This window comes from Hemicordylus capensis, chromosome 4 (assembly GCF_027244095.1).
Source record: "Hemicordylus capensis ecotype Gifberg chromosome 4, rHemCap1.1.pri, whole genome shotgun sequence".
NCBI classification, from domain to species: Eukaryota; Metazoa; Chordata; class Lepidosauria; order Squamata; family Cordylidae; genus Hemicordylus; species Hemicordylus capensis.
The window spans coordinates 12617035-12643050 of NC_069660.1; the positions used below are offsets into that span (position 1 = coordinate 12617035).

At 43.6% G+C, this 26016-nt stretch overlaps 1 protein-coding gene across 4 annotated transcripts in view; it reads left to right on the top strand.

Moving 5' to 3' along the window:
* Nucleotides 1-6028: 6028 nt before the first annotated feature.
* Nucleotides 6029-26016, top strand: part of DIDO1 (death inducer-obliterator 1) — a 114964-nt gene continuing 94976 nt past the window's right edge. For 2 of the 4 annotated variants that reach the window (XM_053247035.1, XM_053247036.1), the window contains exon 1: nucleotides 23600-23925. The gene's annotated coding sequence lies outside the window, so the exon portion shown is untranslated. Of the gene's footprint in view, nucleotides 6134-23599; nucleotides 23926-26016 lie in introns of those variants that run through there. The other 2 variants (XM_053247039.1, XM_053247037.1) reach the window with 2 other exon arrangements.

Below are 26016 nucleotides of genomic sequence, written 5' to 3' on the forward strand. Positions count from 1 at the left end.
GCATTAAAGAGGGTCATTGGGGAAAGATTTGAAGTGTGGAAATGCTATCTCATCACCCTTATATGACTTGCATATTTTTGGATGAAATGAAATGGGGAATTATGTAGGAGGAGAAAAGGTGCACTAGAAACTGACCGATGACTGGTCACTGACCCTGGGCTCAAGATGCCATAGAAACTGACATCCCAATCATATGTTTACCAATTATCGGCCCAGTTATACATTTACTTTGGTGTAAGTGGCACTGTTTAATCTTATCTTATCTATCATATTTTTACACCGCCCAAAACTTATGTCTCTGGGCGGTTTACAACAAGATTAAAAAGTAAAATATTAATTAAAAACCGCAAAACAAAACAAAAATTTAAAAGCAAGAAATGTAAAACACAATTTAAAATTTTTAAAACAATATTGTAAAAATAACATTCAAAACAATCAAAACAATATCAGTTAAAAGCCTGGGTGAAGAAATGCGTCTTTAAGGACTTTTTAAAGGATGTCAGAGATGGGGAGGCTCTTATTACACTAGGGAGCGCATTCCAAAGCCTCGGGGCAGCAACGGAGAAGGCCCGTCCCTGAGTAGCCACCAGACGAGCCGGTGGCAAATGCAGACGGACCTTTCCTGATGATCTCAATGGGCGGCGGGGTTCATTACGAAGAAGCCGTTCTCTTAAAAACCCAGGGCCCAAGCTGTTTAGGGCTTTATAGGTTATGACCAACACCTTGTATTTTGTCCGGAAACATATCGGCAGCCAGTGTAACTCCTTCAATACGGGAGTAATATGGTCTCTCCTAGATGACCCAGAGACCAGCCTGGCTGCCGCATTCTGGGCCAACTGTAGTTTCTGGACTACGTACAAGGGCAGCCCCACATCGAGGTGACCAGCAGATGTACCACTGTTTTGAGATCATCTAACTCAAGAAACGGACGCAGCTGGCGTATCAGCCGAAGCTGATAGAAGGCACCTCTGGCCACTGTCTCAACCTGGGACACCAAGGAGAGACCTGGATCCAGAAGCACCCCCAGACTGCGTACCTGTTCCTTCTGGGGAAGTGTGACCCCATCCAGAACAGGCAGATCAAACTCGTCTCTCGAGTTCTGACCCCGCACATGAGTACCTCCGTCTTATCTGGATTCAGTCTCAATTTGTTATCCTTCATCCAGCCCATTACCAACTCCAGGCAGGCATTTAGGGAGGTTATGCCCTCTCCCGATGATGATGAAGCTCATTCCCTAGTAACAACACAGGATTGCAGCATCCTCCCAAGAAAATTAGCATAAGATTGCAGCATTATAGCCCAATTCTATGCAAGTTTACTCAGAAACGATAATATAATCTTACTGGGAAGTAAAAAAAATCTTATGTTTGTATGGCTTAAAGGTAAAGTGTGCTGTTGAGTCGGTGTCAACTCCTGGCGACCACAGATCCCTGTGATTGTTTTTGGTAGAATACAAGAGGGTTTTACCATTGCCTCCTCCCATGCAGTATGAGATGATGCCTTACAGCACCTTCCTGTATCGCTGCTGCCCGATATAGGTGTTTCCCACAGTCTGGGGAACATACCAGTGGGGGTTTGAACCAGCAACCTCTGGCTTGATAATCAAGTCATTTCCCTGCTGTGCCATTAGGTGGCTTTGGATGGGTAAAAGTAAAGTGTGCTGTCAAGTCAATTTGGACTCCTGGCGCCCACAGAGCCCTGTGGAAAAGCTAAGACAGACCAAATATCTTCAGTAAGGCTTATGTCGTCGTGAAGCTACTCCGAAATAAGACCAATGAAATTAGTCATTGCAACCCTGCAATAACTTCCTTGGGTGTAAAAATGCTTTAAGCTCAAAGAGATTCATTTCAAGTACATATTAATTGGCTTGTACTACTGAGCTTACAGCCTGATCCTATGCAGTTTACTTGGAAGTAAGTCCCACTGATCTCAGTGGGAGTAACATAGGAGTAAATGTGCATAGGATTGCAGTCTTAGGCTTCCATGTACTTGAGCGCAACCCCATTGAACTCAGTGGGACTTAAAACTGAGAAAATATGCAGCACTGGGGTCTGCAAAAGGCTCACAGATCATCCAGTCCTAAACTGGTGGTTGGTGTTGGTAGCTACAGAATTCCAACATGTAGATTTATATTGGCCATGTTACCCCACAGTGCTTTCCACTTGATCCTAAGCATATTTTTACAATTGATCTTATTCATTTGAACTGCCTAGAGCTTCAAGTTAGGTGCTATAGAAATCAAATAATATAAATAATAATATGTTCAATGAGGCTACTCTCAAATAAGTATGCATAGGATTGCAGCCTTCTCACTTTACACACACTTGCCTGGGAATTCTACTGAACATGCTAGGATTTACTTCTGAGTAAACAGCATCCTTACAGTCTCTAAACCTATGCATGTTTACTCAGCCGTAAGCCCCATTTAGTTCAATAGGGTTTACTCCCAAGTAAGCCTGTATAGGATTGTAGCCTAAGTTAGAACATCCCGTTTCCCTCACATTTTGCTACATCATCATGCCAGGAAAAAATTTCCCCACTAAATTTCTACGTGCAGTGGTAAAGGGGCAGGGGAAATCATATCTTTCACTTTCTCCTTCTCCCATTGGCAGATATGGCTAGATGAGCACCAGTCTAGATATTTAATGTATCCATATATGTATATCCTGCTGCATCAGCATAATTTTGAGACAGTTTTTTTAATAAATAGTTAAAAACAGATTTGAAAACATCACAATCAAAAACACAATCATAAATAATAGTCAGACAACAACTAGCAGAATAAAATAGTCACACGCTAAATATGCAATGTTGATTGTTTTGCTCTGTATACTTCAACCAAAGGATTCATTTTGCTTCTGTAAAAATAAAATAAAAAATAAAACCCTTGCTCAGTATTTTTAAGGCTTTGTGGGCTGAATGCAAGGTGTCATGTACTTGCTTTAAGCATTGTGGCTGTGTGCAGCCGCGTGCCGTCCTGTTTGGGTCAGGTTTATCATGATTAATTAAACACAGTGCAGAAGAGAGACATAACCAAAGCTGAAACATGGCTTGTATTTTCTCTCCCAATAAATAAGAGTCAAATATTACCTAGTGCTGAAATGTTGCCCAACTCCTGTGCAAACAGCAGAGTATTTCTAAATAGTGGGAAGCAAAACCATCCAGCCTGCCAACACTGTGGAAGAAAACTGGGCAGCGCAAAGCCTCTCCTTGTCTCAACCACCCCCACCACCCCCTCCAGTGAACTGTCTCCTTTACCTGGAGAGAATGCTGGAAATGCTCCAAGGAGTTGGAGACCAAGTTGTATCTCAGATTTCATTTTGTACAGAGTGTAGCTTTGCAAAGCGCGTATTATAGATGTTCCTTCTTTAACTGCTGTGTGGCAGTTACAAATTCAACAGGTTCAGCTTTTCCTGGGCTGGAAACGCAGTGAGGAGGAAGGCTGAAACCCTTGAGTTTCTGCCTGCCACACAAGGTCTGCCTGCCACACAAGATCAAGTTAAACACACAAGGTCTCTGTCAGGAGGAAAAGATGGCAACCTTTGCAAGTGGCATATCCTGCCTTGCAGTGAGACTTTGGGTGATCATCCATCCCTCTTCTGCCCTCCAGTTAAGCTGCATCCCACAGCAAGTACATAGAAGGAAAAGGTGGCTAAAGGAATCCCAGGAGCTGTGAAGGCACTGCTTCTGCATATTCTCCCACATCATTGTCTCTGAGCTCCTCAGCCTGATCCATATAGATCCCTGCTTTTGTTCCTGAATCCAAGACTAGTTCCCTCCCCCCAAAGTTTTTTTAATATTAGAAATCAGGAGGTTGTCTAAAATTCAGAGTCCTCTTCCTTTTGAGTAAACTCAGGTATAAGTGTATTTTTAACCTCTGTTTTTTAAGGGGGGTCGTCTTAAATTAAAAGTTGCCTTCAATTTGGATAAATACAATAATTGGGCAATGAGATCACTTTTAAAGTGGGGGCTTGCTTATAATTGCCCATGGGAGAACAACTGTCCCTATTAATCCTAGCATCCCCAGTGGCTGACACTAGAATCTCCCCTGTATTTCTTTTGAGAATGTGAGACTTTCGGGGACAGGGAACCATTTTCTCATACTTTATGCTCTATGAATCTCCATGTTGAAAAGTGGTACATAATATTTTAAATAAAAATTAAGTCCCACTGAGCTGATAAGATTTACTGCCAGATAAGTGTGTATAGTTTTGCAGCCTTTAAGTGGCAAGCAGTGTCTCTAAGTTGGGACCTAATCATGGAGACCTTAAAATGAGCGGGACAAAAGGGAGCCCTGCTGTGAAATTCTATTGAGAGGCAGCATTTAGAACACTGGACTTCAACTAGTGAGATATGGGTTCAGATCTCCACTAGCCATAACATTCACTGGGTGACCTTTGCCCAATCTCAGACTAATATACTTCATAAGATTGTTGTGTGGGAACAAGCCAGGATCATAAACACCACCATGAGCTCTTTGAAGGAAGGCAGGATAAATATATATAGCTGTATCCTAAATTGTTCTTCCATAAGTGGAAAGGACTTCCATTTGTATACAGAGGGTGGTGGGGATGGTGTATTTTTGCCAATCCCACTCCAAAGGGACCACCCCCCCATCCCAATTTCAGAGAACTGGTTTTCAGGCCACTATAGAAGGAAGGAGGATTGGCAAAAATGCACACACACAAGGTCATCTGTTCACAGAATATCAATTTAGGATACAACCCATGATAAAGAAAATTAAAAAATAAAATACTCCTCTATATGGATGGTTGTTTTAATTTGAACTTTTTGATATGTTTTAATTGTTTTAAACTTTCTTGGTTTGTTTTATTGTTGTAAACCACCTAGAGACTTTGGTAGAGGGCTGTATACAAATATGTTAAATAAATTAAATAAAAATAAAGAAATAAAGATCACAACCTCTAATCGTGGCAAAAGTACAAGTGCCTGAGTCAGGGTTTCCTTCTGCATTCTAAGGAAACTACAAATGAATGAACATACACCAACACATTAACTGTCTGATCTGGGTTAATCAATTACCCTGATTATTTAGACTCTTAAGCAGCAACTCATACGTTGAAATGAGGGTTAACAGGGGTTCTCAAACATGGATCCCCAGACATTGTTGCACTACAACTTCCATCATCCCCAGTGACAATAGCCTTTGACCATTGTGACGAGAGATAATGGGAATTGTAGTCCAACATTATCTGGGGACCTGGGGTTAAATGGTGGGTGAAGTGAAGAAGATGAAATGAGGACAGTGGGTGAAATGAGGAAGAGCCAGCAGCTGGGGTGGGGCAAGGAGAGCAGGAAAGGGTCACACCTGTGACAATCCCCCACCCCACCCCCATCCATAGGGGCTGCTCCTGGACAAGTAGGTTACCAACTTTGCAAGTCAGTTCTGCATTTTATGTGAACCTGCCCATAAAGTGATGTTGAAGGTACCCACCACAGTGGTTTAATTCACCAAGGTACCTTTCAGATCTTTTTAAGACACTCTAATGTTCTCCAGCATACTCTTTGGGAATCACTATTGCAGACAGAGGTGATTATCTCAGGATTACAGCTTTATGAACATCCTAACCTTTTGTGTTGAAACAAGCCCTGCTCATACACGTTATTCTTGTATATCATATATCTCAGACCCACGCTTGCAGCCACCTCTGCATTACCAGTTACACCAGAGTATCTGAAAGAAAAACAGTGTAGATCCCTCTTCTTTTAACATGGAAACAAGCACGTCAGTCTTAAACAAACAAAGGCATTAGGGTCATCAGTCAAAATACATATTCCCAGGCTGAACTATTCTGAATATGATGTAGTAAAGGAGGGAAGCTATCCTGCAACATAAGAAAGATACTTGAGAATCCAGTCTTGCTTAATGTATAATTTGCTTCACAGCCTACTCCGCCCTAAAAGGCGGAGTTCGTTGGGATATAAGTGGAGATGCTGGGGAGGGTCAGCTCCTATAAGTACTTCCAGACTTCTTTGTATAGAAAGCTGTACCTTATAGAAAAAGAAACACAGTTGTCATGAAGAACTAAGGAATATTCTCAGTTGTTTTAAGCAGGTGCAAGAGTCACAAAAGCAGCTTATAATCACCACAAAGGTGGAACTCTCTTGCTGAGTAAGTATGCTAGATAAAATTTGGCTAAAATATGCCAAATAGTATTAAACCTTTGTTTTGTTTCAGGTGAACACCAAAGAGGTGTGTTCTGAGAGTTACAATAGCTCCGAAAGGTCTTAGGGTTGGGAATATACCCAGAAATCAACACGTACACCCCGCTTTTACTGAACTGTGGGGAACTGTGTATACAAATGATTTAGCTGTTAATAGCTAATTCTCCTTCCCACTGTGCTGAGCTAGGGTTAGATCTCTTTTTGATAAACAGGTGATTGCTTTAGAATCTAAGCTCTGAGTGAATAAAAGCCCTTTGAATGTTTGATTGCAGAAGGACCTTTTGAATGGCTCCAGGTATAAAATAACTAGTAGAGTGGAAGGGAAATCTGTCTCAAGTGTTTGCAAGCAAGGATAGTTGCAAATGCTAATGACTTGAACTGCTTCATATACAGCACTCCTTTACCTAACTTCCATTCATCCGGATATTGTTAGGTTGGTGAATAAACTATTATCACTTCTTAACACTGTGTGACTAAATTATGGCTGGGGCTGATGAATCCTGGTTCATCAACAACTGGAGTGCCAAGGTTGGCTACCCTTGGTATGGGCCATGAATTTAGGCCACCATAGTAACGCCTGGACCCATTTTATACTCTCCCCCCACCCGGGTTGTATGCATTTATAGATGGACACTGCCAGTTGAGGGTAACACTTGATGCATCTGGTGAAGTATGCTCTAATTCACAAATGTTTATACCACAATAATAATTTATTAAGATATTGCAAGACTCTTGTGTTTCTTCTGCAGCAGATAGGTGGCTACTCTAAAGTTACTGCTTTTTAAACCTTTTCCTTTTCTGGTACATGAACAGACCAATTGAATGGCAAGGTGAGACTGGATGGATACAAGGCTCAGTATTAATGTCTGACTGACTCTGCTGGGGCATTGAATGGTGGGAAGGGTATCCTTTGAAGAGAGTCTCCACATAGAGAACAGGTAATGTGGGAAGCAAAAGTGGCACATGCTCTGCTGTTCTTAATTGTGATAACATTAAGGAAAAATAAAAGACAGCATCAGGAACAATGTTTATTTTGGCACACCATGAAACAGTAATCAGAGCTTGACAACTTGGTGTGTGTGTTATCAACAATTACTACTTTTGCGATTGCTACTCTTATCTTGTGTACACTGGGAGTTATACATCAAAATGTCAGATTGCACCTGTTGTAGTTCATGCAAAAAAACCCCAAACACCTATCTATCTATACACACAACTGAGGATAAAGTTTTGTGCATCTTAATGATGTGGACTCTAGTCCTCAACAGCTTGTGTTGAGGACTTAAACCAGTTAGTATGTTTTGATGTGTTGGTCACTATAGGGGGTCTCAGAAGCCTGTTGCTAACATGTAAGCAGGGTCTTAGAAATGCATGATGCAGATGGAATGGAAAACAAAACAAACAAACAAAACAAACAGAGACCAGTATGTATCGAAAACACAAAGTTAGGGTTTGTACATATGAGGTATATGGTATAACTAACAAGCAGAAGGTTGCCGGTTCGAATCCCCGCTGGTACTATATCGGGCAGCAGCAATATAGGAAGATGCTGAAAGGCCATCATCTTATACTGTGCGGGAGGAGGCAATGGTAAACCCCTCCTGTATTCACCAAAGAAAACCACAGGGCTCTGTGGGCGCCAGGAGTCGAAATCAACTTGATGGCACACTTTACCTTTACACTATCTTGAGATCTGGGTGTTAGGTGGTTATAAATGTTTTTAATAATAATCATCATCATCATCCTCATCTACAACTAACTAAAACTGGCTCCCTATTTTTGTTCCAAAACATATGTTTTATAATGGCTGCTTTGATACTAAGCTTGTAGGGATGAATCCATCCTGGCACAGGTATTTGGGAGATGTGCAGAGGGGTGATTCCAATGAACATCCTTTCCCATGATAAAGGGACCCATCAGGAGCATGTTGGGATGTCCTTTGCTGCCAACATAATGATGGGTGTGCTCTCAGCGTAACCCTTTCCTTATCCTGTGTACAAGGACAGTATCCCTTGTTCTGGTCCCCTTTCTTCTCCACCAGTCTCTCACCTAGTTCCTTGTCTCTGGATCTTTGACTATCTGGCTTGTCCTCTGGCCCTGGCTTTTATGTTGTAAAACTTGTTTACCCTTCCAAATCCTTAGGGGTTTCTCAGACTTGGGTCCCCAGATGCATGCCTGTGAACAGGTCCCTATTTTCCCATTCACCTGAATGGGAAAATAGGGACATGTTCGCAGGTATGCAAGATGTTGTTGGACCACAACTGCCATCTACAAAGACCATTATGAATGGAGATGATGGGAGTTGCCTGAACAAATAAAAAAGATCTTTAGTTGTTTTTTAAAAGCAGCCACAGATGTCAGAACAGATATTCAATAGGGGAACACTCCAGAGCCTGGGGGGTAACAGAGAAGGCCCTGTCCCGCGTGCAGGGCAATTTAGTATGCAAGTATCCTGGATGCTACATTCTGCACTGAAAAAACTACAGCAGACCTTCATACACAATCTAGAAACCACATTGGTAATACTAACAAATAAGATTGAACAACTTGTAAAACATTTTAATACTGATGGTCACAACTTTTCTGACTTGAAAATATTACCTAAAGATAAACCATCTAATCCAAAGAGAAGGAGAACCTCTGGATCAATAGACTTAAGACTTTATGGCCTCAGTCTTGAAGATGATAATCTATATGTATAGTATGTTGCATGTGTCATTCTGCTAATAATTCCATATCAGCATTCTTTAAACTGTCACCTGGGATCTCAGTTTTCATTTAAATTCCTTCCCTCAGTTCTCCACCTGCTTCTCTGAGGGAGGGCAGGATGCCTCCTTGTCTTAAGGAGGCAATTATTAGAACACTTCTAAATAAGCCTGTGTTGGATCCCTCAGAGTTAAGCAACTATGAGCCTATCTCCAACCTTGCATAGTTGGGCAAGGTAACTCAGAGGGTGGTGACCTCCCAGCTCCAGGCTGTATTGGACGAAACTGATTATCTGGACCCATTTCAGACTGGCTTTCAGGTGAGCTATGGGATGGAGACTTCCTTAGTCAGCCTGACGGATTATCTCCAATTGGGAATCAACAGAGGGAGTGTGACCCTTTTGGTCCTTTTGGATCTCTCAGTGGCTTTTGATACTATCCCATACTATCAACCATAGTATCCTTCTGGAGCACCTGAGGGGGTTGGGGATGGGAGGTACTGCTTTGTAGTGGTTCTGCTCCTATTTCTCAGGCAGATTCCAGATGGTGTCCCTTGGAGACTGTTGTTCTTCAAAATCTGAACGTTTGTAAGGTGTCCCTCAGGTAGAGTTGCCATGCCACCCAAAATTCTGGGTTTCACCCAGATTTTAAGCATCTAACCCAGATTGCTTATCTCAGCCAGATTCGCCCGGATTTCAGCTTTCATTTAAAAAAGAGAGAGAGAGAGCTACACTCAAGCCCTTGTAGAAGTGGAGTTATGGAGCAAAATGTGCAGTCACTGTTCTGCTCAAAAATTATTTTCAAGCCAATCTACATGATATGCAAATTAGGCACCCAGATTTGGAAAGCCAGAATATGGCAACTCTACCTTCAGGGCTCCATATTGTCTCCGATGTTGTTTAACAACATGAAGCCAATGGGAGAGATCATCAGGAGATTTGGTGCAGGGTGCTATCGGTATGCTGATGACACCCAAATCTATTTCTCCATGTCAACATCGTTGGGAGAAGGCATAACCACCCTAAATGCCTGCTTGGAGACAGTAATGAGCTGGATAAGGGATAACAAATTGAGGCTTAATCCAGATAAGATGGAGGTACTTATTGTACAAGGTTGGAACTCGGGAGATGATTTTGATCTGCTTGTTCTGAATGGAGTCACACTTCCCCAGAAGGATCAGATATGCAGCCTGGGAGTGCTTCTGGATCCCAACCTCTCTCTGGTTCCCCAGAAGGCCAGAGGTGCCTTCTATCAGCTTTGGCTGATATGCCAGCTCTGTAAATTTCTTGAGATAAATTACCTTGAAACAGTTTTGTATATGCTGGTAACTTCTAGGTTTGACTACTACAATGCACTCTATGTGGGGCTGCCCTTATGTGTAGTCTGGAAACTGCAGTTGGTGCAAAATGCGGCAGCCAGATTGGTTTCTGGGTCATCTCGGAGAGACCATATTACCCCTGTATTGAAAGAGCTACACTGGCTGCTGATAAGTTTCCGTGAAAAATACATGGTGCTGGTTATAACCTATAAAGCCCTAAACAGCTTAGGCTCTGGGTATTTAAGAGAATGTCTTCTTCACCATGATTCCCATTAAGATCATCTGGATAGGTTGTCTGCAGTTGCCACCACTGTTGCCTCTAAGGTGTGTGGATGTGCACACGCTCACAAGTTTTTGGATGTTCGTTCAGTTCAGTTTAGATCCTGCTCAGGTTGAATCAGGAAGACCCCATTCTGAATGCAGGTGCACACACACTGCCTTGATACTGCCGCCCAGAACAAAACTCATTCCACACAGAGATGAAAAAAAATAAGTGGGACCACTGGTTGCCACCTGTTCCTCTGATGGCTACTCAGGGACAGGCCTTCTCTGTTGCTGCCCCGAGGCTTTTGAATTCCCTCCTTGTTGAAATAAGAGCTCTGTCAACTTTTAAAAAGTCATTCAGGACACATCTGTTCACTTCACCCAGCTTTTAATTAGATTTACAGCCTTAATACTTTTAAATTGTCTTAAGTTTTAAATTGTTTTAATGTTTAAATTTTCTTTTAATTGTGTTTGTCAACTTCCCAGAGATGTAAGTTTTGGGTGGTATAGAAATTTGTTAAATAAATAACATAAAAATAAATGTGAAATGGTACTATCAAGAGGAGAGCTGGTCTTGTGGTAGCAAGCATGACTTGTCCCCTTAGCTAAGCAAGTTCCACCCTGGTTGCATATGAATGGGAGACTAGAAGTGGGAGCCCTGGAAGATATTCCCCTCAGGGGATGGAGCTCCTCTGGGAAGAGCAGAAGTACCCAAGTTCCCTCTCTGGCTTCTCCAAGATAGGGCTGAGAAAGATTCCTGCCTGCGACATTGGAGAAGCTGCTGCCGGTCTGTGAAGACAATACTGAGCTAGACAGACCAATGGTCTGACTCAGTATACGGCAGCTTCCTATGTTCCTATCCAGGAACAATTTTACTGCTAGAAAGACTCCAAAACAGCCATTTGGAATCTGTTGCAACTGACATGACTTGGCCCCAGGGTGGATTTGATTTAAATCAAACTGATTTAAATCACAATTTAAATCACTAGCAGGGTGGATAAAAAATAAAAAAAATCCGATTTAAATCAAAAAAATCGGATTTTTTTTATTTAAATCGGATTTTTTTGATTTAAATCGGATTTTTTTGATTTTTATCCACCCTGCTAGTGATTTAAATCGTGATTTAAATCAGTTTGATTTAAATCAAATCCACCCTGCTTGGCCCTTTGGAGGATCTGCAAATGTCGAATTAGTCTCGCTTAGATTTCAGATTTGTCTGATAGCAACAGGATTGGCCTTAAAGGACTGGCCTTTAATTCAACTTTTGTATAGTTTAGTTTGATCAAACTAAAATTAATCACATTTAAGTTCCTTTGAAATCAATGGAGCCATTGAATCATAACTAATGTAACCTTCTTTGTGTTTAATTGGGAGTTGATATAGATTTCAACCACATATAGAACTGGCAGGCATCTGTGGTGGCTCAGGACCTACTGAAGCTTATGGGCTGTTGATCATAGTTAAAATCCTATTGTCTCTTTGAGTACTTATATCTTCTACTTTTAGTAATTCTTCTTCACAAGGTCTTTTTAGTGTTCCCTACCATTTGAGAATGAAGCCTTCCAACATCTCTTCAAATAGGGTAAGTACATACTCCAGTTTTGTATAGGAAGGAGCAGAAGCCTACAAGCTGCCTTGTCTAACTTGATGTCAGAAATAGACTTGATTTAAAGAAGAAGGAAAACATGTTAACTTTGCAAGTGGCTTCAAAATAACTGCATACTTGTATACTAACTTCTTAAATATATTTTAAGTATGTTTTCACAGTTTCCCTGTAATATAGACAAATTCATGGAGGACAGGGTTTATCAATGGCCACTGGTCTTGAAGGCTATAGGCTACCTCCAGGTTCAGAGGCAGGATCAGCATACCTTGAAAGCCCTGAACAGGTTCGGGCCGGGGTACCTGTTAGACCACATTCACCCATATGAATCTGCCAGGGCCCTCCGTTCATCATCTCAGGCCCTGCTCATGGCTCCGCTTCTAACAGAGATCCGGTTGGCGGGGACTAGAGACGGGGCCTTTTCGGTGTTGGCCACTCGGCTTTGGAACACCCTGAAGAGTGTTGCCATGCTCCCTCCCTCAGTGTTTTTTTTTTTTTTAACCCTAAAAACACATCTGTTTAAGGAGGTTTTTTAATGCTCTATCTTTGCTTGTATCTGGTAAGTTCTTTAGACTTTAGTTATTACAACTCTCAGTTTTTAGCTTTTAAAATAACGTTTTTGGAAACTTAATTCTGATTGTTGCTTTGGCCTGTTTTTTTACTTGTTTACTTAATTTGGTTAATTTTATTACTTTTATTTCACATTGTATCTCTTTTATTGTTGTGAGCTGCTCTGAGCAATCGTGTACTGGAGGGGTGGGATATAAATATTTTTAATAATAATACCTGCCAACAAGGGGAAATAGGGACAGGTTGGCAGGTGTGGGTCAGGCACATAATTAGGGGGTGGTCCATGGAGAGCCATCTAATAGCACAGCGGGGGAAATGACTTGACTAGCAAGCCAGAGGTTGCTGGTTTGAATCCACGCTGGTATGTTTCCCAGACCAGGGGAAACACCTATATTGGGCAGCAGCAATATAGGAAGATGCTGAGAGGCATCATCTCATACTGCGCGGGAGATGGCAATGGTAAGCCACTCCTGTATTCCACCAAAGACAACCACAGGGCTCTGTGGTTGCCAGGAGTCGACACCAACTTGATGGCACACTTTACCTTACCATGGTGCATGGGCCCCCAGTGAATTCTTCAGACCCCCACATCTAATCAGCCACCTCCCTCCTCCATGGCCTCTTCCAAAAAGGAACTGTAGCAGCAGTGGAATCACTCGCATAGAGCATAGGAGAGAGCTTCTAGCCTCACCTAGATCTCTGCTCTTTCCACCTTGGGTGCTGTGATATTAGAGACATTTAAAAATATAAAGTGATGATTTCTGTGGGGTATGATAAGGATTTAATTATCAAAAGTGGGCTTGTGGAATTGGGCCCCCGATCTTTTAAGCACCTAGCAACACTCTGCAGCTGCAGGAGAGTGGGGATGCCTTTATCTTGTGGGCTTTCCAGGGGGATCTGATGGGCCACTGTAGGAAACAGGATTCTGAATTAGATGGGCCTTGGGCATGATCCAGCAGGGCTGCTCTTATGTTGGTGTTCTGAACATTTTTTATTGTTTTGCATTTTCCTTTTCTGTAAACATGAAATTTTAATGTACTGAAATATAAAGGTAACACACATTAACACCACACTGCTTTATCATGTAAAAGAATTATAAATTAAGGGTCGGATTAGATGTGACATGGGAGATCTAAGACTGAATATTTCCCAATCTTTTTTTCCTTCAAAAAGCAATCACTATGTGGGGGTGGGGAGATGATTTCACAGCATGGAGGGATGGGGAAGGAACCTTTTATGTCCAGGTCATTTTCCCAACTTAAATTATCCTCTGAAGCTGCTCTTAGAGATGGAAGAAGAAACTTTTGTGCCTTTAAGTCTTTTTCCTTCTACAGCTGAGAGCAGCAGTTTGAATCAGGGCTGTGACTCATTGGTGGTGGGGAGTTAGACCCCCCACACACCCCACACTGTGGCCCTCGCCTAAATCACAGCTCCTTTAAAAAAAGAAGAAGAAAAAAGTCCAGAGTTCCACTTGGAGTCCTATGGCCCTTGGGGAAACACACATTTTAAAGATAACAGAAAAGGAACATTAACTTACTGAATAAGATCCTTAGATTGCCTTTCGTGGGTATGCATAGTGTTGTAGATTAAGTGAGGGCTATTTGGCCATCTCTTTGTTTGGCAGATTACTGGCTGATAGGAGGCCAGTGGATGTCCCTGAGTTAATAGCCTGAAGTATCTTGATGGGGGAAATCTTTGTCTTCCCCTGATGGGGGAAAGTCTCCCCAGCAGTATACAAATACAATGGAGATTTAGCTAGAGCATTGCCTCTGTTTTAATAGGAGGGAGTTCTTATAGTTTGTTATCACTAAGGTGTTGGTCTTCGCAGTGTGTTTGGGGGGGGGCATGTTACTTTGGAGGAGGCCCTTCTGATTGAGGTAGTCCTTGGCAGTAGGACCTGCCAGGTAAGGGGAAGGCGCACTGGCTGTATCAAAGCCATCACACCCTCCTGTCTTCCTCCCATCCAAGGAGACCCCAGTAACTCTCCCAGCAGCCTACCTTGCCTGAAGCTGGTGCTACTAAATGCCAGGTCCATAAATGGAAAATCCACAGCCATCCAGGAGATTTTTCTGGATGAGCATGCAGACTTGGCATGCATTACGGAGACGTGGTTGGATGAGGGGGGAGATGTAAATTTCTCCCAGTTGGGCCCACCAGGTTTCCTGGTGCAGCATCAGCCAAGGTGGGGTGGGTGGGGAGGTGGGGTTGCCCTGGTTTATCAGGAGACTATCCCCCTCACCAGATGCACTGTCCGTCTTTTTGACGAGTTTGAGTGCCTGCATGTAGTGATTGGATCATGAGACAATGTTGGGATTCTGTTGGTATACCGCTCACCTGCTGTCTAACAGTCTCCCTGCCTGAGCTGCTTGAGATGGTCTCAGATGTGGCGTTGAGGACCCCACAGCTGTTAGTCTTGGGGGACTTTAATGTCCAGGCTGAGGCCGCATTGTCTGGTGCAGCTCAGGACTTCATGTCCTCCATGATGACCATTGACTAGTCTCAACTGATTTCTGGTCCCATACATGAGGCAGGCCATACGATTGATTTGGTTTTTGGGTCAATGGTGGACAGTGGTTCTCCGTGGATAGTCCAGGAGGCCTCAACACTGTTATCATGGATGGATCACTATCTGGTAAATATTGAACGGAAGGTGGATCCACAATACCTCTGCAGGGGTGGGGGACTAGTTAGGATGGTCTGCACCTGGAGGCTTATGGATCCTGATGGATTTCTGATGACTCTGGGGGAGTTTCCTGCAGAGAGCGTGGATGATCCTGTTGATGCCCTGGTCTCCCTTTGGTATGAGGAGATGGGCTGGGCGATTGACACGATCACGCCTAGGCGCCCTCTCCTGACCCGCCAAGCCCAAGTGACTCCCTAGTATACGGGTGAGTTGCAGACAATGAAGCAGGCTGATAGACAGCTTCAGCATCATTGGAGGAAAACTTGGAATGAATGTGACCGAACACAGACTAGAGCCCGTATTGGGGCCTACTCTACGGCGGTGATGATGGCGAAGAAACCCTGCTTTTCCGCCACCATTGCATCTGCTCAATGTTGTCCAGCAGCGGTTTTTCGTGTGGTTCAGGGCCTCCTAGGTGAGGACCCCAAAGACCATCAAACAGAACACTCGGCAGCCCACTGTGACCGATTTGCTTTACATTTTGCAGATAAAATCACTCATATCTGTTCTGACTTGGATGCCAAGATTTTTGCGGCCCTGGGACTCAATGTTGCTGATGCACCGTCTGGTCTTGTTATATTTGATGGTTTTCAGACTGTGTTGCCTGAGGAGGTGGACAGGCTGCTTGGAAGGTTGAGGCCTACCATAAATGTCCTCGACACTTGCCCTTCATGGTTGATGAAGTCTTGTAGGAAGGGACTGTGTCCATGGGTGGTGGGGGTGGTTAATATCTCTCTAGAGCAGGGGGTGGTTCCCCCTTGCCTGAAGGAGGCAGTCATTAAGCCCCTCCTTAAAAAGCCCTCATTGGACCCAGATGACTTAAATAACTTTCGACCAGTTTCAAACCTCTCCTTCTTGGGCAAGGTGTTGGAGAGCGTTGTGGCGTCTCAGCTCTAGGCAGTCCTGGATGAATCTGATTACTTAAATCCTTTCCAGCCTGGCTTCCGACCTGGATATGGGACTGAAACTGCCTTGGTTGCCCTGGTGGATGACCTATGCTGGGAGATAGACGGAATGTGACTCTGTTGATCCGCATGGATCTCTCAGAGGCTTTCGATACCATCAACCATGGTATCCTTCTGGGAAGTCTCTCTGGGTTGGGACTTGGCAGCACAGTTATTCGGTGTCTCTGCTCCTCTGGAGGGTCATACTCAGAAGGTGGTGCTGGGAGACGCCTGCTCCATCCCTTGGCCATTGGCTTATGGGGTGCCACAAGTCTCTATTCAGTCCCCCATGATGTTTAACATTTACATGAAACCCCTGGGAGAGGTCATCCGTGGGTGTGGGGTGCGGTGCCCTCAATATGCTGATGACACTCAGCTCTACCTATATTTTAAGTCAGCAGACACCAGGGAGGCAGTGGATGCTCTGAACCAGGGCTTGGAGGCTGTTCAGGACTGGATGGGGGCAAACAAGCTGAAACTCAATCCAGATAAGACAAAAGTGCTCTGGGTTGGTAGAGCTGATCATCCGAGTAATGAGGTAAATCTGGTTTTGGACAGGGTCACACTCCCTCTGAAAGACAAAGTCCGCAGCTTGGGGGTGCTTCTGGACCCAACACTGTCCTTGGAGGCGCAGGTGGCGGTGGTGTGCAGAAGTGCCTTTTACCAACTACGGCTGGTACACCAGCTGCGACCCTACTTGGGAAAGCCGGAGTCACTCATGCGTTGGTAACATCCAGATTGGACTATTGCAATGCACTCTACATGGGGCTGCCCTTGAAGACTGTTTGGAAGCTTCAGCTGGTTCAGAATGCTGCTGCAAGGATGCTCGTGGGTACAAGTCGCTTCACAAGTATTACACTCATCCTGCGTCGGCTTCGTTGGCTACTGGCCTGCTTCTGGGCTAGATTCAAGGTGCCTGTATTGACCTTTAAAGCCCTACATGGCTTGGGGCTAGGGTACCTGTTGGACCGCATTCGTCCATATGCATCTGCCAGGGCCCTCTGCTCATCATCTCAGGCACTGCTCATGACCCCGCCCATGACCCCGCCACTAACAGAGATCCGGTTGGCGGGGACTAGAGACAGGGCCTTTTTTATTGTGGCCCCTCGGCTTTGGAATGCCCTCCCTAAAGAGCTTCGTCATGCTCCCTCCCTCAGTGTTTTTAAAAAACATCTTAAAATGCACCTTTTTAAGGAGGCTTTTTAATGCTCCTTTTGGGGGGGGTTATATCTGGTAGGTTCTTTAGCTTTTCATAGTTTTCAGTTTTTAGCTTTTAAAATAACCTTTAATTTGAACCTAATGAAGATTGTGGTTTTTAATCTGACAACTTTTTTGTTTAATCTAGTTAATTTTATTACTTTTATTGTATCTTGTGTCTATCTTATTGTTGTGAACCGCCCCGAGCAGTAGTGCACTGGAGGGCCAGGGTATAAATATAAATATAAAAGAAATAAATATTTATATACTGCTTTTCAACAAAGGTTTCCCAAGCAGTTTACATAGATATAAATAAATCAAATGGCACCCTGTCTCCAAAGGGCTCACAATCTAAAAATGAAACATAAGATAGACAACAGCAATAGCCACTGGAGGGTGGCTGTGCTGAGGATGGATAGGGCCAGTTGCTCTCCCCCTGCTAAATAAAGAGAATAGCCTCTTTGCTCATTTGGCAGGGGAGTACACAGTAGTGTACTGGAGGGGTGGGGTATAAATATTTTAAATAAACAAATACATATATAATTTGTATCCTTCACCTGATGGGGTGGGCTGAAGTGTCAGTGTAAAGAGAGAACAAAGGAAACACTTGGTATAGTAGGTGTGAGAGGAGAAATGTCGACTGAGGTATGGAGAAACTGGAATGTCCTCAGTAGCTGCTCTCTTTGTTTGTTTTACTTATCCTAGGATAAATGGCAGCTGCCATATACTGCCATATACTGAGTCAGGCCATTGGTCTATCTAGCATAGTATTGTCTACACAGGCTGGCAGCGGCTTCTCCAAGGTTGCAGGCAGGAGTCTCTCTCACCCTATCTTGGAGATGCTGCCAGGGAGGGAACTTGGAACCTCAGATGCTCTTCCCAAAGCGGTCCAATCCTCTATGGGGAATATCTTCCAGTGCTCACATGTCTCCCATTCAAATTCAACCAGGGCAAACCCTGATTAGCAAAGGGGACAATTCATTCTTGCTACCACAAGACCGTCACCTTAAGTGGCACAGTGGGGAAATGCTTGACTAACAAGCACAAGGTTGCTGGTTCAAATCTCTGCTGGTACTATATTGGGCAGCAGCAGTATAGGATCATCTCATACTGCGTGGGAGGAGGCAATGGTAAACCCCTTCTGTATTCTACCAAAGAAAACCACAGGGCTCTGTGAGTGCTAGAAGTCAAAATTGACTTGACAGCACACTTTACCTTACCACAAAGACCAGTTCTCCTCCACTAACACTTTTAATTGTCCAACACTCTGAATAGTTTCTGCAAATTATTTTTTTTATGTTGATCTTTCCTGATGTTCTTTCTCTGTCTTTGGGTTTATTAATCCTTTCCTTATAGAGCTATAATCATAAAATCACTCTCACTTATGCAGGGGTTCTCAAACTTGGGTCACCAGATGTTGGTTGTTATGTTTATTTATTATATTTATATACAGCTTAAAAAAAAAACCCTGGGTGGTTTACAAATTAAAATACCCAAATTAAAACAAATAAATCAAAAACAGCATTTTTAAACCACCGAATCCCACTATGGCTGGGGATTATGGGAGTTGTAGTACAACATGTGGGTGGAGGGAAACAAATGTTCCGGGGCTCTGGCGTGAGTGGGGTGGGGGCTGCCATCTGAGTGACAGCTTGCTTTTCACTGCATGGATCGACGAGGTGATTATAGTACAGAGGTGGACAAGTGTGGCCCTCCCGCTGTTGTTGAACTACAACTGGTATCATCCCCACAATAAACCGTGACTAAGAATGATGGGAGTTTTAATTAAGCAACAGCCAGATGGCCAAGTATGCCTACCCCTGTTATAGTAGGTATATGTTTTTAAAAACGTTTCTGAACCAGGGGAGTGTGTGTAAGGGTACATGAGAACTGTGTGATATTTGCACAGGCACAAGAGAAAAGGCATGGATAGTACTGCTTTTATTCACCGTGCCCTTACATTTATTCTGTGGTAAAGTCATGGCGTTGGGGGTGGAGAAGAAGGCGGATGGGGCAGGATCTTCACTTCCTTTCCCAGGACAGGCCCCACTTCAGCTTTGCTAGGTTCCTGAGACCCCTTTTCTGTTTTGACTTCCTGCATAGTAGAATGGAAGCTGAGAGAGGACAGAGGGGTTGAAGTGTGTTCAGTCCGCAGTGTGGCCAGAACCATGAGTCAAATGGGTCGTAACCCAAAATTTGGCTTTAAAAAAGCCAAATCTGGCAACAGAGGTTCAGTGCTATATGTTATCTTCTCTGAGGACCTGGTGTAACCTGTTGTTGCTTGTTACTGCAACTTGCATATTTTTAAATATTTCAAAGACAGCATAAGCTCCTAGCACTGCTATCCATAACAATAGCCTACTGACAGGGAGAATTGCTGCATGCTGAGAGTCTGTGGATGTTTTCCTTGCAACTGGAGACCATCTTTGTACCTGCATTTTCAGCAGTTTGCTTAATAACCTTTATCAGGCATAAACACTTCAATCTTCCAGAACTTGAATTCTTAACAGTCTTGACTGACTAAAGCCAATGGGGCTATTAAGATCACATTTAGCTCAATGGGGCTGTTCAAGAGCAGGAGATGAACTTATGGCACTTGATAACAAAAGCAAACAAAAAGCTATTTTCACAGGATAGGTGCATGGATATACATGTGAAAGGATATAGCAAATCAAAGCTCTGAGCTGAAACCAAAGTGTGATGCTGAAGATATTAAGCACTCAAAGTGAGTATGGATGAAGGGTTGGACTTAACCTAGGGGGATCTGAGTTAAAATCTTCACTCCGCCTTGAAGCTCCTTGAGTGATCTTGGGCAAACATTATTAACCAAATGTACCTTATAGGGTGGTTGTGAGTCCAGAATTGGATCGACCTATATACACCACCCTGAACTCCTTTGAGGAAAGGTGGGAATTTTGGATGCACACACAATTTATCATAGTTGATAATGGGAATAAGAAAGTACTCAAGTGACTGATAATAGGAAAAGTACAATGTAAATGCCTGTTTCCAGTGGGTTCTTGAGATTGTGTTAGCTCATCTGGCTTTGTATATTCAAGCCCTGCCTGACTTCTTAGAAGCTTATTACTTTACTCTTCTGCATCATATGGTGTGTTTTCCTTCTTGAAATAATACCAGAATATTTCATTTTCCAGCATGGTGCTAATTTTTACAGTAGAGTTAAAAAGAACTTGAAAAAGCAATTTACCATATTTGCCTTCTGTAAGTATTAAGTTCTTGAAAATTGAACCTAGAGATGTGGAAGCTGCACATTTGATTGTGCAACCAGTTTAGAATCCAGATAATTCCCATTTTGAATTAAACTGCCCAGAAATTTAAATTTTGAAATAACACAGAACTGAGTGAATATTCAAACTGGTTTGTACAAAATATTTTGATAATAAGTTCCGGGGGGGGGGGGGGCAGAATTCAGCCTCATTCACAAGCAAGTTCCTGTGCAAGATGTTGACTTAAAGCTGTTTCCCTTCCACTAGTGTCTATGGAATTTGCAACTCGATCCTATGTTTGCTTGCTCAGGAATAAAGGCCAAATGACACATTACGCTAAAGCTCTGGGATTGGAACTCCCAAAATGCAGCCACTGGTGGTGATGGGAGATTTGAATTGGGTCCACAGCTTGGAAGGAGAGCTTCCAACTCTTCTGCTTTGTGCCAATTGCCCAATTTAAATCCACTCATAAGCGACTATTAGCCATGGAGGGAGAGCTGCATGGACACAATTTGCTGTGGTGAGTGTGTGGGCTGGGAAGGTAGTTTGGTCCTAAAACCCACTGAGTTCAATTAAGTTTTCTCCTGCTTAAGAATGCTTAAGATTATAACTGCACAGCCCAATCTCATTCATGTTTGCTTGATGAGAACTCTGATTTATATCAACAGGGCTTATTTCTCAACATACCTGGTAGGGCAGGAACAGGATGTTAATTGGTATTTTTTTAGAGTGTCTTGATTATGTGTCTGGCCATTTTTTTTAGTCTTTTACCCTTTCACCTGCCCAGCATTTAGACTCTAACTTATTGAAGAGGGATCACTTATGTACCAAGATGCATTGATGGGGCACATGTTACATAATTTGACCTTACAACTGTAGTAACATAACCAGTTTCCAGATAGTGAGGCCAATTTTTATTAAAAGCTTTTAACAGTAACTTACTGTGCAAAAATTGAGAACCTGAGGAAAGTTAAAAGAATAGTGTTATTTAGCACTTCCTGATTCTGTACTTCCACGCTCTGTTCTTTCTTTTCTGTGAATCATGCCCTGAAGACAGTTGGCTTACATTTTTTAGGAAAGATGGATTTTTGATGCTTCAGGCCTATTGTAGAACTTGCAGTGCCAGAACACAGATTCTCAGGATGTGTCATATTAATAGCTATCAAGATGCTGCCCCATATCTTGCAAAGCGGCATCTGTTTAATAGAGATACTAACTCTGCTAGTCTAAGACCGTAATAAAGATTTGATTGAGATACTAGCTGTGCATATATTGTTTGAAAAACCAGTTGAGAAAGGAGGACAGATTTGTGCAGAATTGTGTTATTTCCTTGTACCATGTGGGCTTTGCTATTTGCACAGATGCAACAGTTCCCCTTACAAACAACCCTATAGCTTGCAGCAGCTGGAAGTGCAATTCAGCCAACAACTGAGAAAAGAAATCCATGTGGACCAGTTTTCAATATGTCTATTTACGCCTGACAAATACTGGTGTGTATGCAAGGCCATCCACATGTTCTAATGTGGCTGTTGCAATTGCAGGTTGGTGCACATGTGGGCAATCAGGCTGTTACGGTAATGCTTCAGACTGAAATGATGAATTTTGGCATTCAGTTCAACATTAATTTTGTCCTTTCAGCTTTGAAGTAGCAAGTTTTGAAATGTGGCTATGAGGTTTTTGAAAGGTGCGCACGCGCGCACACACACACACGAATGATTGCCAAAATTGGAATTGAACTTTTTATTCAAAGTTGGTAACAGAAAACTAACTTAAGTGAAACATAAGGCGGAGGGTGGTGTAAATACATCCTTTGAACTAGTTTAATAGTAATTCCCTCTACCCAGGGGAAGTGTAGTTCTGTGAAAAGAGGTCAAGGAATTTAACTAGGACCGGGGAGACCAGAGTTCAAATCCCCATTCAGCCATGAAACTAGCTGGGTGACTCTGGGCCAGTCACTTCTCTCTCAGCCTAACCTACTTCACAGGGTTGTTGTGAAAGAGAAACTCAAGTACAGTATGTAGTACACCGCTCTGGGCTCCTTGGAGGAAGAGCGGGATATAAATGTAAATAATAACTACAGTTCTCACTATTAAGGGGAATTGTTACATTATTAAACTGGCATAAAAACAACATTTGTGGCTTGAAAAAGCAGGTGAACAAACAGGTTTGATTGAGAAAATTATTATTAGTTTGGACTGAGTGACTAATGTAGTCATGGCAACATTGGCAGCAGGGCGGGGGGGGGGAGGTAGCTACAGGTTTAGGAGGTAAGTTAGAACTTGGAATCCGGTCTATAGTGCATATATTCTGGGAATAAAAACCTCTCCTGCAAGGATGCAGTGTATACATTGTGATAGGCAGATAGCTCTTTGTGGTAATGCCAGCAGTGTAAGGTAAAGCTGTGCTGTTGTGTTGTCGACTCCTGGTGCTCACAGAGCCCTGTGGTTGTCTTTAGTAGAATACAGGAAGGGTTTACCATTGCCATCTCCCGCGCAATATGAGACGATGCTTTTCAGCACCTTCTTCTATCGCTGCTGCCCGATACAGTACCAACGGCGATTCGAACCGGCAACCTTCTGCTTGTTAATCAAGCATTGCCCCCCTGCACCATGAGGAGACCTACGTGTGTGTAGGCATGCATATAACTTCTGGGAGAATAACCTGATAAGCATCCCTCAGATTTGGGAATTGCAAGCTTCGGATGCCATTCTCCTCGAGTCAACTCTTGGATCGGATGTGACTTTTACTATTCTCCCGTTCCTCCGGTCTCTTTGGGACCACCTTGAAAGCCCAAAACGTGAAGGCTCTCTTGCCAGCCTAGCAAGTCTGGGGGACGTCACTTCCGTCTTCCCACCAGAGGGGGCGTCCGCGGGGTTTGGGGTGGTGGGAGGAGGCATTTCCGCCTTCTCGACGGGCATTGGCCGGGCAGCTTTGCACACGCTCCTCCAGCGGAGTCCTCCCAGGTGCCACTGTGTGCGCCCCACCGGGAGGGAGCGAGCGGCCTTGGCTCTTCAACCCCACCTCTTCTCGCGCGGCCGCCATTTTGATCCCCGAGTTCTCCAGGCGGGCGGAGCAACAAGTTCCACGCCCAGCGCTGTGGCGAGGGAGGCGAAAATGGCGGCGGCTCGTCTCTGCTGAGGCGGCCCGGCCCTGCTGAGGCGGCGAGGCGAAGGCGGGCGAGGCAGAGACTCTTCCCATCCTCCTCGGAACCTCCTGCCTTCCTTTCAGGTGAGTGAGGGGAGTCGGCCGGCAGGGCGCGGCGGGCCTGGGTGGAAAATGGCGGCGGCGCCGCGGCCTCGGGAAACAGCAGCAGCAGCAGGGCGAGGCGGAGGGGCGGCCTCGCGCTCTCTCTCTTCCTCCGGCCTGCACGTCTCGGCCTTTCAAGCGAGCCACAAAAGACGCACAAGGCCGCGGCGGTGATCCCCCAATCGGATGGCGTCAGGAGGAGGTTTCGTGGTGCGGCCCGGCCACCCTTCCTCCTGCCCCCGGGCTTCTCTGCTATATCCCTCTTGCGGCCAGTCGGGCCCCGCTTGAGCTGGGCAGGTTTGCGGGGAGGTCGCCCGGGGGAGAGGCCCGGGGCTGTTCACCAGGGATGATAGCGGGAGAGAGGAGCGGAGCGAGATGGACCTGGCGTCTTGCAGGCTTCCTCGGCGGCTTCTGTGGGCATCGTGGGGTATATTGGGAGCAGAGCTGGGGAGTCCTGGAAGCCCCCTGGGTAATTTTCCCGGGTTATCTCCTCTTCTACACCTGGGGAGGGGGAATAGGAAAGCGGTCTAATCGGAACGCGCCTTCGTGTCCTTGGAGTGTGCTGTCCACGCCTTGAAATCCCTTCTTCCTCTGGTTTAGGAACATGGTCTCACCACCACGATCTTCCTTTTAACTTTATTTCCACGGCGGCCTCCGTTTTTCCCCGTGCAAATGTTAAATCTGAATGCATGGTTTAATATGTGTTGCAAGTGTACCTTAATTATGTTCCAGATCTTATGATCCAAATCTTTCGAGGACTCCGGACTGGGTGTGGAAGTGGTTTAGTCCTGTAGTTTGTTGTGTAATGTTGATTTAAAAAACAAACAGACCCATAGGCCTTGTTTCGTCATTAAATCCTGATAGAAGTTTTTCTGTTTTCAGAGGCTAAGCGTTCAGTTTCTATAGCCCCTGAGTTCATTGGCACTTCAACTAATTTGTAGAGATGGGTTGCTTGTGGACAAACATCAAATGGCCTCTATGCTCAGTCTCACTTATTTATTTTTATTTATTTTTTTGGCCACTTAGGGATTGATAAAGGGTAGAACTCCTATTTTAGTACAATATATACTGAATAATATAAGTATTCTGAAAAACATAAGATGGTTTGGTAGCAGTACGGGTAAGACAGATTCTTGTCCTGCATAAAAGTTATGAAAAGGAAAACCTTTCTTAGAAAAATGAGCCTTATTGTGTTTGTAGTATTAAAATACTTGATTGAAGAGGTTTTTGTATCGATGCCACTATGATGCAAAACACTTGGTTAAATCTGCAGTTCTCTATACAAGTGACTGTGGTAGACCTTTGCAAGCTTTTGCAAAAAAGTACTTCCTGTTTGATTATGTAATAATCTGTGCAGTTTGATCAATGTACACAGTGTTCTGCAGAATTCCATAAGCCAGCTAAACAAAACAGGTCCCTTCTCCTCCTGCAAGTCACTTACTACAAAATATCTTGGTCTCTAATATCTTAAATGTTTGGTTTTTTCACATTTTGTGATAAGTATTTCCTAAGTTATTTTTATGTGCACTTTCTGGAATTCTTTTCCTCCCTTGATAAATTCCTAAAATAATTACCCAATTTTATATAAGTAACATGCTGCACAATTCTATACATAAGTAATATGCATAGGGAAATGTGTGTAATACTGCAGCCTCAATGTTCTTCTCTAGGGCTGCATTTTTCCATAGGGATATATTTAAAACAGTATGGTATTGCTCTGATAAATTCACAAACAATTTTTAGAATGTCCATTTGTGCATTTGTAAATATTCATAATATAACCTAAGAAACCCAAGTTATTTTACAAACATATTGATAAAACTTTGCCTGGAAGTTTGCAATCCAAATAGACACACAAAGGGAAAGAAACCAAGGGAATGGAGGATGGGAAAATTTGCCATGGAAATTAATGATGAAAGGTGATAGGTTTTTCCGCAAGTTCAGAATTTCATATGAAAGTCATATTGCTAGGAATAGGTGCATTTTTCATTGTATAGTCACAGATGGCAGATGAGATACTTAATGGTGGAAGAATCAGGCAGTTATGTATTTGTAGAAGAGGGAATCTGTACA